Source organism: Cuculus canorus, chromosome 11 (assembly GCF_017976375.1).
Source record: "Cuculus canorus isolate bCucCan1 chromosome 11, bCucCan1.pri, whole genome shotgun sequence".
NCBI classification, from domain to species: Eukaryota; Metazoa; Chordata; class Aves; order Cuculiformes; family Cuculidae; genus Cuculus; species Cuculus canorus.
Window position 1 is genome coordinate 11,752,464 of NC_071411.1, and position 12,770 is coordinate 11,765,233.

The following is a 12,770-nucleotide window of genomic DNA, read 5'->3' on the forward strand; positions in this document are numbered from 1 at the left end:
ATAGTTGCATTTCTCTAATCTGCGTTGCAGGTGCTCAGCCGCCCCTAAACAAGATATCCTGAACGTCCATCTTTCCTTATTAAAAACACTGCCCAAGGAAGATGTAGTAGATGCTTGGTTTGCATTTTAAAAAGATATTTTTTTGCATGAAACCCAAGGAGTTATTCCTCTATTTGCCTCATTGGTCCGTGGGCATTTGGATAGGTCTGTAGCAAAGATGAGGGAGCTCTTAAAAGAGTGTGATGCTGTCAGCTGTATGTAGAGCCTACGTGTGTTTTAGGAGCCCTTGGCAGAAAACGAGGCTGTGAATGATAATAATGACTGCATGCATGCCTGGACTGGGGGTGCTGCATGCAAGGAATTGGAGGACACCACTTTCAGGAAGCAGGTGATAAAAGAGAGGGAGATGATAGCATGTATGTGGGAAGGAATAAAGCCTAAATGTTACGCATTGACATATGTCTAGGACAATAATTCCAGCAGATTGCAGAAAAGCTGGGACACTTCTGGCCATTGCACATATTATGTATTTATGACTTGCTACTTTATCGACATGGAAAACAGTTTTGGAGAGCAGCTGATACAGGTTTTGCAACTTGCTTCTTAGCTGCATGGGGTTGGTGTGTGATGAGGATCTCGCCTGACGGGCTGTAAAAGATGCCTTTATTGTTCTTTGTTATCTCTCTGGAAGGTTCAAATTGTGCTTGGGAAAATAAAGAACAAAAATATGCACAATGACTGGATTAACTGCTTGGCAATTACACTACAGCTTTTCTCAGGATCACTAAGGCAAAATTAGTTCCTTAAAAAGTGCTAAAACCCAGAAATTTCTTTACTAAAAAATTAGTGAAATGGCTGACAAAGAGGAATTGTCAAACCCATCCTCTTATTAAACCTACCACGCTACCATGAAATAAAGATTTGTAGTCATCCAGTTTATGTGAACCAGATTCCACGCTCTCATGGGTTTACTAGAGAAAGTATTGTGTTCAAAATCCTAGCAGAAGGGGACGTATAGCGGACCTATTTTCTGTGAAAATTAAGTGCAACTCGTGTTTGTTTGAAAACAGACCATTTCCATTACGTGTTATAGTCTGCCTTTATGGAAAAGCAGCGAAGAATTATTTTGGTTTGGGTTTTACATTTATGTTCTTTGTACCACTACAAAGCAAAGGTTTTGGATTTGGGGTCTTTTAAGAAAAAATAGAAGTTGTGTTTATTGCAATCTGTTTCTCATTTGTTCTTTGTATTCTTGAAGTTTTTATTGGAAGTAGGAAAGGTTTGGGGTATGAGTATAAGGCACGGATACCAGATGAGTTACTGACTTCTCCTTTCTGCCTGATGTGGATCAGTGGAGCCTGATTCTCTCACTTCTGAAAGAAAACTTGGTTGTGGTTCTGCTTACACCAGCACAGAGCTAGGGCATTCCCCCGCCCTGCTGTACAGCACATGGTTCCTGTAGCATCCCTCCATCCCCTTCCAGCATTCATCCTGAGGTCCAGAATTCTGTACAGAACTGCTGGGCACCACTGGTTGCACAAGGGGGCCACGAGGGGCAAGGAGGTCTCACTTGAATTTTAATTTTGCCTGGAAGTTTTCAAGTTGCCTGAGGAGTTTGTCCAATTCTGAGCATCTGCATAACTTAGGTGCCTTCAGCAATCACTTCACTGAAAATTAAGGAGGATCTCTGGAGCATAAGAAAAAGGCAAGAGTAAAGGGCTCTGTATTTTAGAGGCTGTGTAACTGTAGTCTTTTCCCAGAGGGAAAGACCTCAATTAATAGTTCGTGGGAACATCTTTTTCTCAAGCACAAGTTCTTACTTTAGGTTTTACTGATGGTATTAAAAATGTGTAGTAGCGATAATGCTTTGCAGTTGTATAATAGCTATTAACTAGAAAAACCTTAATTTGAATGTTTATCGTTTGCAGATACAGAAATTGTACCACCTGCTGCTGAGAGAAAATGAAGCATCAATGGATATTATGGGAACTGCTCTGAGGCAGCTTGTAGTAGTGAAAGGCTTTCCAGCAGCTGCTGGAAAAGAGCACTGAGAAGATCATCAAGTCCTTTAAGATCCCTACGAGACAGGGCCTCAGTTTTGCACCTTAATAGAAGCATATCCGAAAGTATGTTAAAAAATGCAGAAAGCAAATCTTACTGCAGATGTTCTAGGATCAGAATGCTTGCTAAGCTCATGTACACACTGCTGCTGCTGTTGTCGTGCTGAGTTTGGTTTCTTGTTGTAAAGAGGTTGCTTTTATCTTACTGGTCTTCAAATGTCTCGTTTAAATAACCTTTGCACAGGTTTCTGCAACTTTGCCGTCTCTGCATGGTGTGTGCCTGTTGTGCCAAACAGAAATCGCCAGGATGGCAGCCCCCTCTGAGCTTCCTTCATGTCATTGGTTGCTCTTGGAGTTTCTAATTTTCTTCTGCATCAGTGCTGACCTGCAGCATCTCAAAAACTGCTTTGAGGCTGTCAAGTGAACTCGTCCTTAGAGCAATTTACCGCACTTTTTCAAATGCGCTGCTAATTAATGTGTAAACTCCTTGCCATTATTAATAAGATGCATCAATGTTTGCTTGATTCATATGCACAGTTTATGGTAATTTTAAGCCTTACAGAAAGTGGCTGTTTCCGTGAACAAATGTGGATAATTAGTTGTAGATAGTTATTATGCAAATTTATTAATCTGTACCTTTGAGTGGAAGTGGATGAGCAGATTGAGCATAATGCCCAGATTTTGGACACAAATGGAAAGGCTGTTACCGTATAACTTGTCCAGGTTGCCCATGCTTAAGATCAGCTGCAGAAATTAATTTAGGACATCAACCTCAGCAATCAACCCAACTTTTTCTCCGTCTCTAGGTGTGACTGTGACTAGGGCTGAGAGGCTTGCAAGTAAGCAAGCCTGGCCATTTCCAAGAGGCGTTTTCCCACTTGCAGTTATAAATGAGGGAACCACACTTCCAGAGGGGAGATGCTAACTGCACAGTGCTGACAGTATTAGGGTTAATGTTCTGTGTAATTATGGAGACGAGCTCTCTAACTAGCTGTATGGCACAGTGCTCGCAGCTGCAGGCTCTTCAGCAAAGCTTGACTCCTACCTTTTAATTTAAGAGCATAGACGGAGCAATAAGTGGACCAAACCTGCCATGGGGCTGTGATAACAACTTGCAGGGCATGCTCATTTTGGGTGGCTGGGCTAATTAATTTCTTCAGCCAGGGGCTGAGGGATGGTGGGATCTCTCGTGCTGTGCCGCTGTGACTCTGGGGGCCTGTCTTGGGTTTGTCAGAGTCTTTTTGTAGTTGAAGACCAATTCTCTAAGCAGAGCACTGAGAATGGTGTGGCCAGGCTGGAAGAAGCAGCTTGCATAGAAACTGTGTCTGAAATAACCGTGTTGCATTTCAAAGCATGTGGTTCAGCATCACTGCTCACTCTCACTGCCTGCGAAGGGCTGGTGGGAAAGTCTTTTCATGGAGTTCTTTTCTGACCAAAACCTCACTTCAGTGAAATTGAAAGGATTGGGCAAGTATTGATTTTTCAAGATATACTTAGAAAAATCCCAACTGTTTATATAATATTCAGTTTAATGCTTTTAGCACATCGTTTTCATTTGTTTTGAAATATTGGTAAAACAGACAGGTAAATACTTTCAATAGGCTGAAATGGAAAGGAATGTTTTGTGTTGCAAGACTGAAACATTCAAACAAACCCTTAATTTTACTTTTGTCTTTTTTTTTTTTTTCCTGCAGAGTTCAGCACAGGACATCTCGTGCACATCTGCTCCATTTTGAAAGTAAACTTCCTATCAAATGTAAAGTCCAGTTCCTGAACATCATTCTGATGCTATTGGAAATTGCAGTCGCCCTGTGAAGTGGTTGAGGCTGAACATAGCAGCTCACGGTGCAAACGTGCTGAAGACTTTGCGCTGCTTCTGGGGCCTCAGCTGCTGCCTGGAGCCTGCCAAGCTGGAAGCAGGTGGTGATGCTGGCCAGCCTAGGGGTTCCTTCCAGGAGGAGAGTTCTGTGCCAATGTATGTATGCTCTTATAGACTAATTTCTTTTGTATCAGTCAGATTTTTGTTCATCTGGGCTATCTCAACTTCATCATTGCTCTTAGTAAGAGCTGACTATAGAATCAGATAATCACAGAATTGTTTAGGTTGGAAAAGACCTTTAAGATCATAAAGTCCAACCCTTAACCTAATGCTGCCAAGTTCACCACTAAACTATGACATGAAGTACCGCAGCTACACATCTTTTAAATACCTCCAGGGATGGTGACTCAGCCACTTCTGCAGGCAGCCCGTTTCAATGCTTGACAACCCTTTTGGTGAAGTAATTTTTCCTAATATCCAGTCTAACCCTTCCATGGAAACACTTGAGGCCATTTGCTCTTGTCCTATTGCTTGTTACTTGGGAGAAGAGACCAACACACAGCTCCCTACAACCACCTGTGAGGTCTCCCTTCAGCCTCTTACAGAATATATATCCCCAGTTCCCTCAGCTTCTCCTTTTAAGACTCTTGCTCAATTATCTATCAATTAATATTGAATGGAGTAACTGATGGCAATATACTTTAGAGATATTTTTCCTAGGAGAGACTTAAGCTCTGCTCTTGTTGTCACAGGTTGCAATTTACAGTGATTTGGGTTTTCTATTCCCATCCCGTGTCTCAGTTTCTGCTGCTCAGAAATTCTATAAAGGCTGCCAGCAATTGCCAGTCAGTACCCAAACCCGTGCTGCTTGTGCAACTGTGGCCTTTCAGTGGTGCGTATTTGTACGCTCACTCTGCTGCCAGGTCTGTTCAAAGGAGGGCTTATGCCGGCAGGCTTTTATAGGTTGTTACATGAATGTTTTGTAAATATAATTTTGAATGGGACATCCCTAGTTCTGCCTTGGTATGCAGGGAAACCATTGGGTATCCCCCCAAAAATGGAGGTCTGGCTACTGCATACCAAGGAGGGATGAATTTCTGGGCTCAGCTTGGTCACCACTTGACCAAATTCACCCTGTGTCGTCCCCCCCCACCCTTCCAACGGTGCTGTGCGGTGACTTGGCAGCCCTTGCACCAGCCCTGCCGCTTGGCCAAAGACCTGGTGCAGGGCTCTGAGATGAGATGTGTGCGTAAACCACACGCAAATGTTCTTCAGTTGGGGGAACTCCTACATGGGGAAGGTGTGTTGCATTATCCAGGAGTGTAAACAGAATAAACAGGAATGTTTGATATTAAGGGAGAACAGGCTTTGTCCTTGGCAGGCTAGTTCAGGCTTGGCTTCGCTGCAGTGCAGTACTGAGGAGGACATGCAAGTGCAGATAAATGCAGCTCGGGATCCTCTTGGCTTTGCTGGCAATCCTCAGCAGCATCCCAGGGCATGAGTGCGCTCCTGGATCACTACCACCTCCAGCCAGGGTTAGAAGGAACTTGGCTTGTCTGCTTGTCTCCCTCCCCTGATGCAAATCGGGATCCACACTGGCACCAACTTCATGAATACTGAATAAAAATGCCTTATGATGTCTTCTTTCAAAATGAAAGGGAAATCAGATGGATGTAGGATACAAATAAGGGCAGCACATCACAGGCTCTTGTTTCTCTGAAGGAGGACAGTGCAAGTTATACTTACATTATGTGATGCGTGCCCTGACTTCAATATTTTGAAGCATCAACACAGATGCACTAAAATCTCCACCTGAACTTTGTAAAACTGTATTATCACTCAATCTTTTGATTATTATTGGGGGAAAAAAAAACACATTTCCATTACAATAGCGCTTAATGACCAGAGATAGTGAAAATTCAAGGTCTAATTTTATACATGGAAATAAAGATACAACTTCTCTGCCAAAATATTTGAAACTTGTTTTAAGAAAAGATGTTGGTGGAGAACAGATGGCCGCCTCCCGCCATACATATTCATGAGTGCATTTATTTCATTATGTCTTCCCCTGGGAAACTCAGCGCTTCAGCTTTTATAAGTTTGCCTGGCCATCAAATTGAGCAGTCAGAAGCCCTCTGTCAAAGCTCTGTTGCTGTAGAAATTGGAGAAAGTATGTGAAAGGCTTTAGCACTTTTGTCTTGACTTTTATCCCTGAAACACCTGTTATTCCAGGTTTGAAAGTGGAGATTTTTATCGGGTGGAATGTATGTTGTCTTAGGGTAGAGAAAGTGACATGTTCATTTTAACAAAATTACTTTTTACCTTAATTTTGTGACATCCTTGGGCAGGGCCGTTTAATAACTTTTAGAGGGCTGAGATATACTGGCTCAGCGTGTGGCAGGAGCTCCCACTGCAGCCCAGAACTGCCAGAAACCCTTTAGGGAAAATAAGTCATGTGATTCCCTGCTTGATATATTAATTGTCCAGAATAAAGTTTATAAAGCAGCTATCATTTAGATGTTGAAAGGAAATAAGTCATATAGATGTGATTACAAATACAGTTTCAGGTTGTCTTTTCACATAGGAAAATGGTATTAAGAACTAGTGAAAGATAGAAATGTTTCAAGGATTATTTGAAATCTGTTTTTAAGAATTGCACGTGAAATTTTGGAATTTAGAAGTATTTTTGTCTCATCAGTAGCACTGTGCAGCAGCTCTGTGGGGTTGCAAGCTGTGGGGGTCTTCCTCCACCCTGGTGGGTAGAGATTTCTCTGGGAAGGCTGAGCTTTCTTCTCAAGGGCGAAGACCAGGTTTGCTACTCCTCCTGGGGAGATTCAGGCTCCAGTCATTGATCCATCCAGGGACAGCGAGGCTTTGGGTGGGAGCAGGGGGACGGGAGGGACTGATTGATAGCGGGGCTGGCATCCCTTGGACTTTCTTAGCCTTGCATTCATGTCCTACCTCTTTTTTTTTCTTTTTTTTTTTTAAGGCAAGTTTAGCAGCTGGTCCTTTGATTTGCAAAACAAGGCTTAGTTCTAAAGAATAGGCCAAGACAGAGGGGATTCTGTAGGTTTGGGACTTGAAGTTGCTTTTATCTTCCTCTTTTTGTAACTTCATTCCTTTCTTTCTGGCCAGAAGTATTTTTGTGTGCTCTTCAAAAGCGAGGCTGCTGTTGTTAACCTCTAAAGAGACAGAAAACTAAGTGCCTTAAATGTGCCATTTAAATTCAGATCTTTTGCAGAGCTTAAAGGAAGAAAAGTTTTTAAAAAGTTTCCTCCTTGGACATAATCGAATGTTAGCAGGGTAAAACATGGAAATGTTCTTTTGGGGACCTTTGCTGAAGCTTAATGAAATTACAGCTGGCTTAATGCAACAGTTGAAGCTGTCAACTGTTGTAATACAGACTGAATTTTACCATGGCAATAAATAGTCTCCAATATTGTATTTTACTAATTTTTTAGAAGTAAAAAATATGGTTTGTGTTCTCCCATTTGGTTTATGTGATCGAGAGTAAAGTTTAATTAAATAAAATGAGCACAACTGCAATTTTTTTTTCATTATGGAAATGTCAGTTTAGCGTACTGTTCCCGAAGGGTACTCAAAGAATCATTTAATTTTAAAATGATTGTAGCCTTAAAATAACTTAAAAGGCGCTAATATATTTAATCAAAGGAGGTAACTGGTAATAGAGAAATAAATCATTCATGCATATAAATAGCAGGGCTCCAGTGAGTGTGTAAAACCAACAGGGAAAATATTTGGGACTAAATTGTTTCCTCTGGTCCCTTTCTGCCTATGTCAGTGGAGCTTAAAGGCCTGATTTGTTTTGTCAAAGGCCAAATTTGGCCTTTATGTGTATACAGTATATAAAGATGTACTGTCAAGTATCTATAGGCCTATCCTCATGCATAATTTGTGCATATTTTACCCACACAGATTATGTATTAAGTGCTTCTTGATCTGAGAAGTTCACTGCTTCTCTAAATGTCAGAATTCAGGTTCCCTGAGCAGCCTTAATTTTAGCTTTTCATCTTACTCACTGAATGAGAAATAATGAGGAAGAAAAACTCGTATGTGGTCGTGCAATTGGAGCAGCTTTGCTAAGTCTGAGCAGAAGTTATTTCGTTTCTGGTATTTCTTAATTCACAAGGTTACTTGGCTTTGCTGTATAAATATATAATATACTTTTAGCAGTGCCTTTTGTGTGTGTAATTTTACCTTTTTTTTTTTTAAGGGCTTGGAAAAGCACAATTTAGCATATGCCATAGCAGGAATGTGTTTGGTTCATATTCTGGGTGTTTTGGGCTGTGAGCAGGGGATGGTTCTGCTGCCATAGTGTTGCAGCTGTATCTAAGCCAACCCTAATGATGGCTCAACTCTGTATTCCCACAAGCACCAGAGTTGGGACTCAGCAAAACCAATCTTCTTTGAACTAACTTCTAGATATTTCAGAAATATGTTTTTGTTGGTTCTTTTCCATTGTTGTTTTACTTTTTAATATAAATATCCAAGAGTATTTCTCCTACCAGTCTTTGCGAACGATTGGTGCTTGTACTGCGCTCACTGCTATTCCTGAAACACCCAAAACCTATAAATCTTTTGACAAAGTACCCACCGCAAACCTGGGGGTTTGTGCTCTGAAGTATTATTTTTTCATCTGTATGTTTCAAAATCTCTTGGGGTGCAGCAGCACTGATGCATCTCAGGTTATGGGATCGGGAGTTTTCCTAGGCTCTGTAGCTATGAGCAGGGCTTCCTTCCTCCGGCAAAGGGACAGAAGGATTCATTTCTTGGCATGGTCACAGTCCCCAGGATGTTCCCCTTTTCACTGACATACCTTCCCTTTAACAGCCAATATCTGTTTTTTCTTGATATTTGTGGTTATAAATCATTTGTAGTGGTTTAGCACATAAAATGAGGCAGTTGAGCAGTGCTCCTCACCGAAGAAAGCCAAGACAAGGAGAACTAGTTTGACAAAGAGTGGTAATGCCACATCTACCCTGGACTTTTTTTTGCTCTTTGACTGTCGAACGCTGCATAATTATCTGGAGGATCAACTTGCCGATTGGTTAAGCACAGACGGTCCTATTGTAGTTTTCTTAGAAACAGCCCATTCTAGGTTTTCTTTCCTCCTTGAATGAAGTTAAGTTAATTCAAAGATTTTTCAAAGTGATTTAATGAAAAATTAATTTCTAGGGAAAGAAAGATGGCAGGTCATAAATATAAGATAGTTTCCATCTGTTCGTGGCGCATGACTCAGTGCTACTTGCGTACACCTGGATAAAAGACGAATAACCTGAAAATCATGCCAGAAGAGTTTTTAGCTGGTTGGGATCAGGCAGGCAGGCCAAGGTCATTTAAGATTCCCGTATAATATCAACTTATTAGAAATGACACTTTAGTGTACTATAACGATATCCTTGGGAGCATTAATATGAAGGAGAAAGACTGAGGAAAAGCCTCCTGTGGCCTGAAATACCTACTCATCAATACACCGGAGATCAAGGATTTTGATGCTGTGGCACTGCCTTGGGGAATCTGAATTTAATGTAGTCTGGGTGCACATCAGGGCTCCCCCACCTGTGCATCCACTGGGATGACTGCTGGACCCAAGTACCTGTGCAGCAGGACATGCTGGTATCAGCATTTATTTTCTAGAAAAGGCACTTCCGTGGTTCAATGTACCTTTTTTCTGCCCAATAGGTAATTCGGTTTTGTTCCACACAGGGATGTTTCTGGGAATCTGGTGTTTGTTCTCCACGTAGGTATAGATTACGACAGTCAGGGTGATATTGAGAAACGCTTCCCGCTGGTAGCCAGTGAGGTGTAGTTCTGCATTTCATTTCTCTGGAAAGCAGAAGGCAAATCTATGATGATGTTATTAGGTAGAAAAAGATTTTGGGAAAGTGCCATTAAAACATTTCAGGAAAAAAGTCAAGGCTCAAGTAACTACGGATGCTATAAAGTGTAGCTTTTTTTTTTTTTTTTACTCCCTTGTGTAACACGCAAGTAATATCCAGTAAGAAGCTGTAAAAACTTTTGCCTTTGGCTGCAAAGAGGTTTTTAAGTAATAATTTTGCAAGGAGTTTACCACCAATTTCATTTGGTGTCAAAAAAAAAATAGAAAGGCATCAGCTTTCATTTTTTTTTACTTCATATATTTTAGTTTTCATTTTTTTTCCCTCAGATTGCTGGGGAGTCAGTGCTAGTTCGTATCCTGCACTATGTTTTGCAATTTCTGTATATCACTTCAGTGACAACTAGTTGTCATCATGTCTAGTCTCAGACACGTTTAGTTTTGCATCATCTGACTTAGCTGTGTCCAGAATGATTGCAAAGCGAGCATCACCTGCGTCTGCCCAGCCTTTGGAGCAAGAGGCTGCTAATCTGGGATATGTCCTTATAAAAAATCCCCGTATGAATTAAGGCTGGTAAGTGCTTCTGAGAGGCAGCAATGCGATTCCGCATTAGAATCACATTGAAAGTCTTTACTGTCACTTTCTTACAGGGAGGAAAATCTTTTTCTCTGTCCCTCATCTGGGAAGGGAAATTACCTTGAGAAACATGGATTTTAGTAGTTGAAGTAACAGTAATATTCATAATAGTAATAATAATAACAACAATGATAATAGTGATGGGAACAATAATGATAGTAATAAGGATTGTGGGAGAAATAGAAGTGTACAGTACATTGATAGGTGACGTGGATACACAATAAGGGCTGCGGGTGCCATGGAAAGAACGGGGCTTCAGCTTCCTCTTCTTTGTTAAAGCTATGCAATATCTTTCTGTTTTTTATCTGTGGTGGTACTACTTTAGAGGGAAGGTACAGTTCTATATTCTTATTTTTAAATACACAACACAGTCAGTTTAGTGAGAAAGTAATTTCAGAGGCAGAAATCAAGTAATTCCCTCAAGGAGCTGAAGAAAGTTATTTCTTGGTATCCATCCCATTTCTTAAAGTAGCATTCCCAAATCTGGGGATGTCATGAAATCTCAAGGCTTCGGATGCCACTGCAACCTGTTCTCAACGATCAGTCCATTTTCTGAGCTTTTCAGTATGTGAATCATGTTTGCTTGCTGTGCAGCAAACAAAACCAACGCAAACCTGTCTCTCAGACCTTTTGCCAGACTTTATCTCTGTATTTGAAGATGAGTTTGTAGCAGGTCCTGGGCTGTGTCCCTCCAAAGCGTGGGTAGATGTTATTCTTGCTGGCATACTGTGTGTGGGAGAGCGAGGGGAGAAAAACAGCAGAAAAGCTGAAATGATATTTCAAGCTAACGAATCTTTAAAAAGGCATCTATGATTAAGCAGATGTGGTTTAAATAATTTAAATTCACTGCATCCATTAACATAGAAATGGTGAAAGCCTCAAAGTACAGTAAGTTCTCCAAAAGTCTTCAAGAAAGATGCTTTAAGGTGACTTTGGTTTGGAATAACAACAGAAATAGTGCTGGCTGCTTCTGTCAAGGTTTGATCTGGAAAGTGAATATTGGCATGTTGGCAGTCAGTAAGAAAAAGTTATGCTATGTAAATGTTAATACTTTTTTATTTGGTTCATTGTTTTGCCACTCCTGTTCCTCTCTCTCGAGACAAAAAGTAAAAGCATGTGGAAGGAAGCGACCTTTTCAGTGTTGTGCGTTTTAATTGAAAGAGGTTTTATGTGTCTTTGTTAATTTTCTAGATGCCATAGAGTTACCTTAACATTTCTTCTAAGGGAAAAGATTATCAAAATCGTGCTAGTCCTGGAATGCAACACCCTGGGCACTGATCTTGATCTCTTTGGGCTCAGGGGAAGGGTTGAATGCCACATGGATGTTTTGTCTCTGGTCTTCAAGACCACAAGAAAAATCATAGGTCTGTACTATGACCATTGAAAACTAGGTGAATGTATCTTTAATGTCATGTTCTGAATAGCTTGACTAGCAAAAGTGTTCATTGCTAAATATTATTTCTTCTTTCTCTGCAAGAAATACAGCCATTTATTGGGGTCAACTTGCTTAACCTGTAAGTGTTAGCAGCGTAATATGTAATTGCTTAAAGTATCTGTTCTTATAGCATCATTCTTTGAAGTCACGGTCAGGTGCAGAGGGTCTAAATGCCTGATATAAGCTGTATGACTAAGGCTGGGAAATATGTACTAATCTCTTGATTTTCCGACTTGGAACCTCCACGCATACAGTTTCCATGGCTTTTCAGGCAGCAGGCACAGTTTATTGGGATTTCCCCAGTTTCTTGGCTCTTGGCACTAGGACAGCTCTGCCCAGCACAGGCAGGGCTATCAGGTACGGCACAGAGTGTGGGCAGCAACTTGTCCTGGGATTTCCCCATCATTTAGGGAATGTCTTCTACAAAATTCCCCTGTCTCATCCCAGGAATTTAGTAAATAAGTCATCTGATTACCTGGTAAAGTTTATGATGTGAAAGGTTTTAAAGAGACTCTATGAAGTGTTTCTCTATGGAAAATGAGAAAGGGTGAGTGCCTCACTGTTGGCTTTATTGCGACTGTTGTTTCAGCTCTGTCACAGTAATAATGAAAGCAGGATTTTGGCATTGGCACCTCATTTACAGAGCAATAACATTTCAGGGGAAAGTAGCAATGCTTCATAAGTACAAACATAGCAAATACCTTTCTTAGGATATGTCCAGCAATTGGAGATTATTTGAAAGGTGGTAAGCAGAAGTGCAGGATCGTTATTTTCCAAGTAGTAAAACAAAAATCAATGAACAAGAAATGAGTTAATATAGATGGAAATTTTTCACTGATGGTACTGCAAGAGGTATTCGGTGCAGAATTTTCTGAAGGAACTTTTTATCTAACACTAATTATGTTTGTTGCTCTCCTATTGAATTAGCTTTCAGTAATGTCAGTATTTAACTGTACTCCCAT

The 12,770-nt window shown here is 40.8% G+C and overlaps 1 long non-coding RNA gene across 1 annotated transcript in view; it reads left to right on the forward strand.

Annotated features, from left to right (window-relative positions):
- Positions 1-1,944: 1,944 nt before the first annotated feature.
- Positions 1,945-12,770, forward strand: part of LOC128853287 (uncharacterized) — a 48,826-nt gene continuing 38,000 nt past the window's right edge. Inside the window, exons 1-2 of the long non-coding RNA XR_008451727.1 lie at positions 1,945-2,126; positions 3,755-4,035. This is a non-coding gene — a long non-coding RNA (uncharacterized LOC128853287). The remainder of the gene's footprint in view (positions 2,127-3,754; positions 4,036-12,770) is intronic.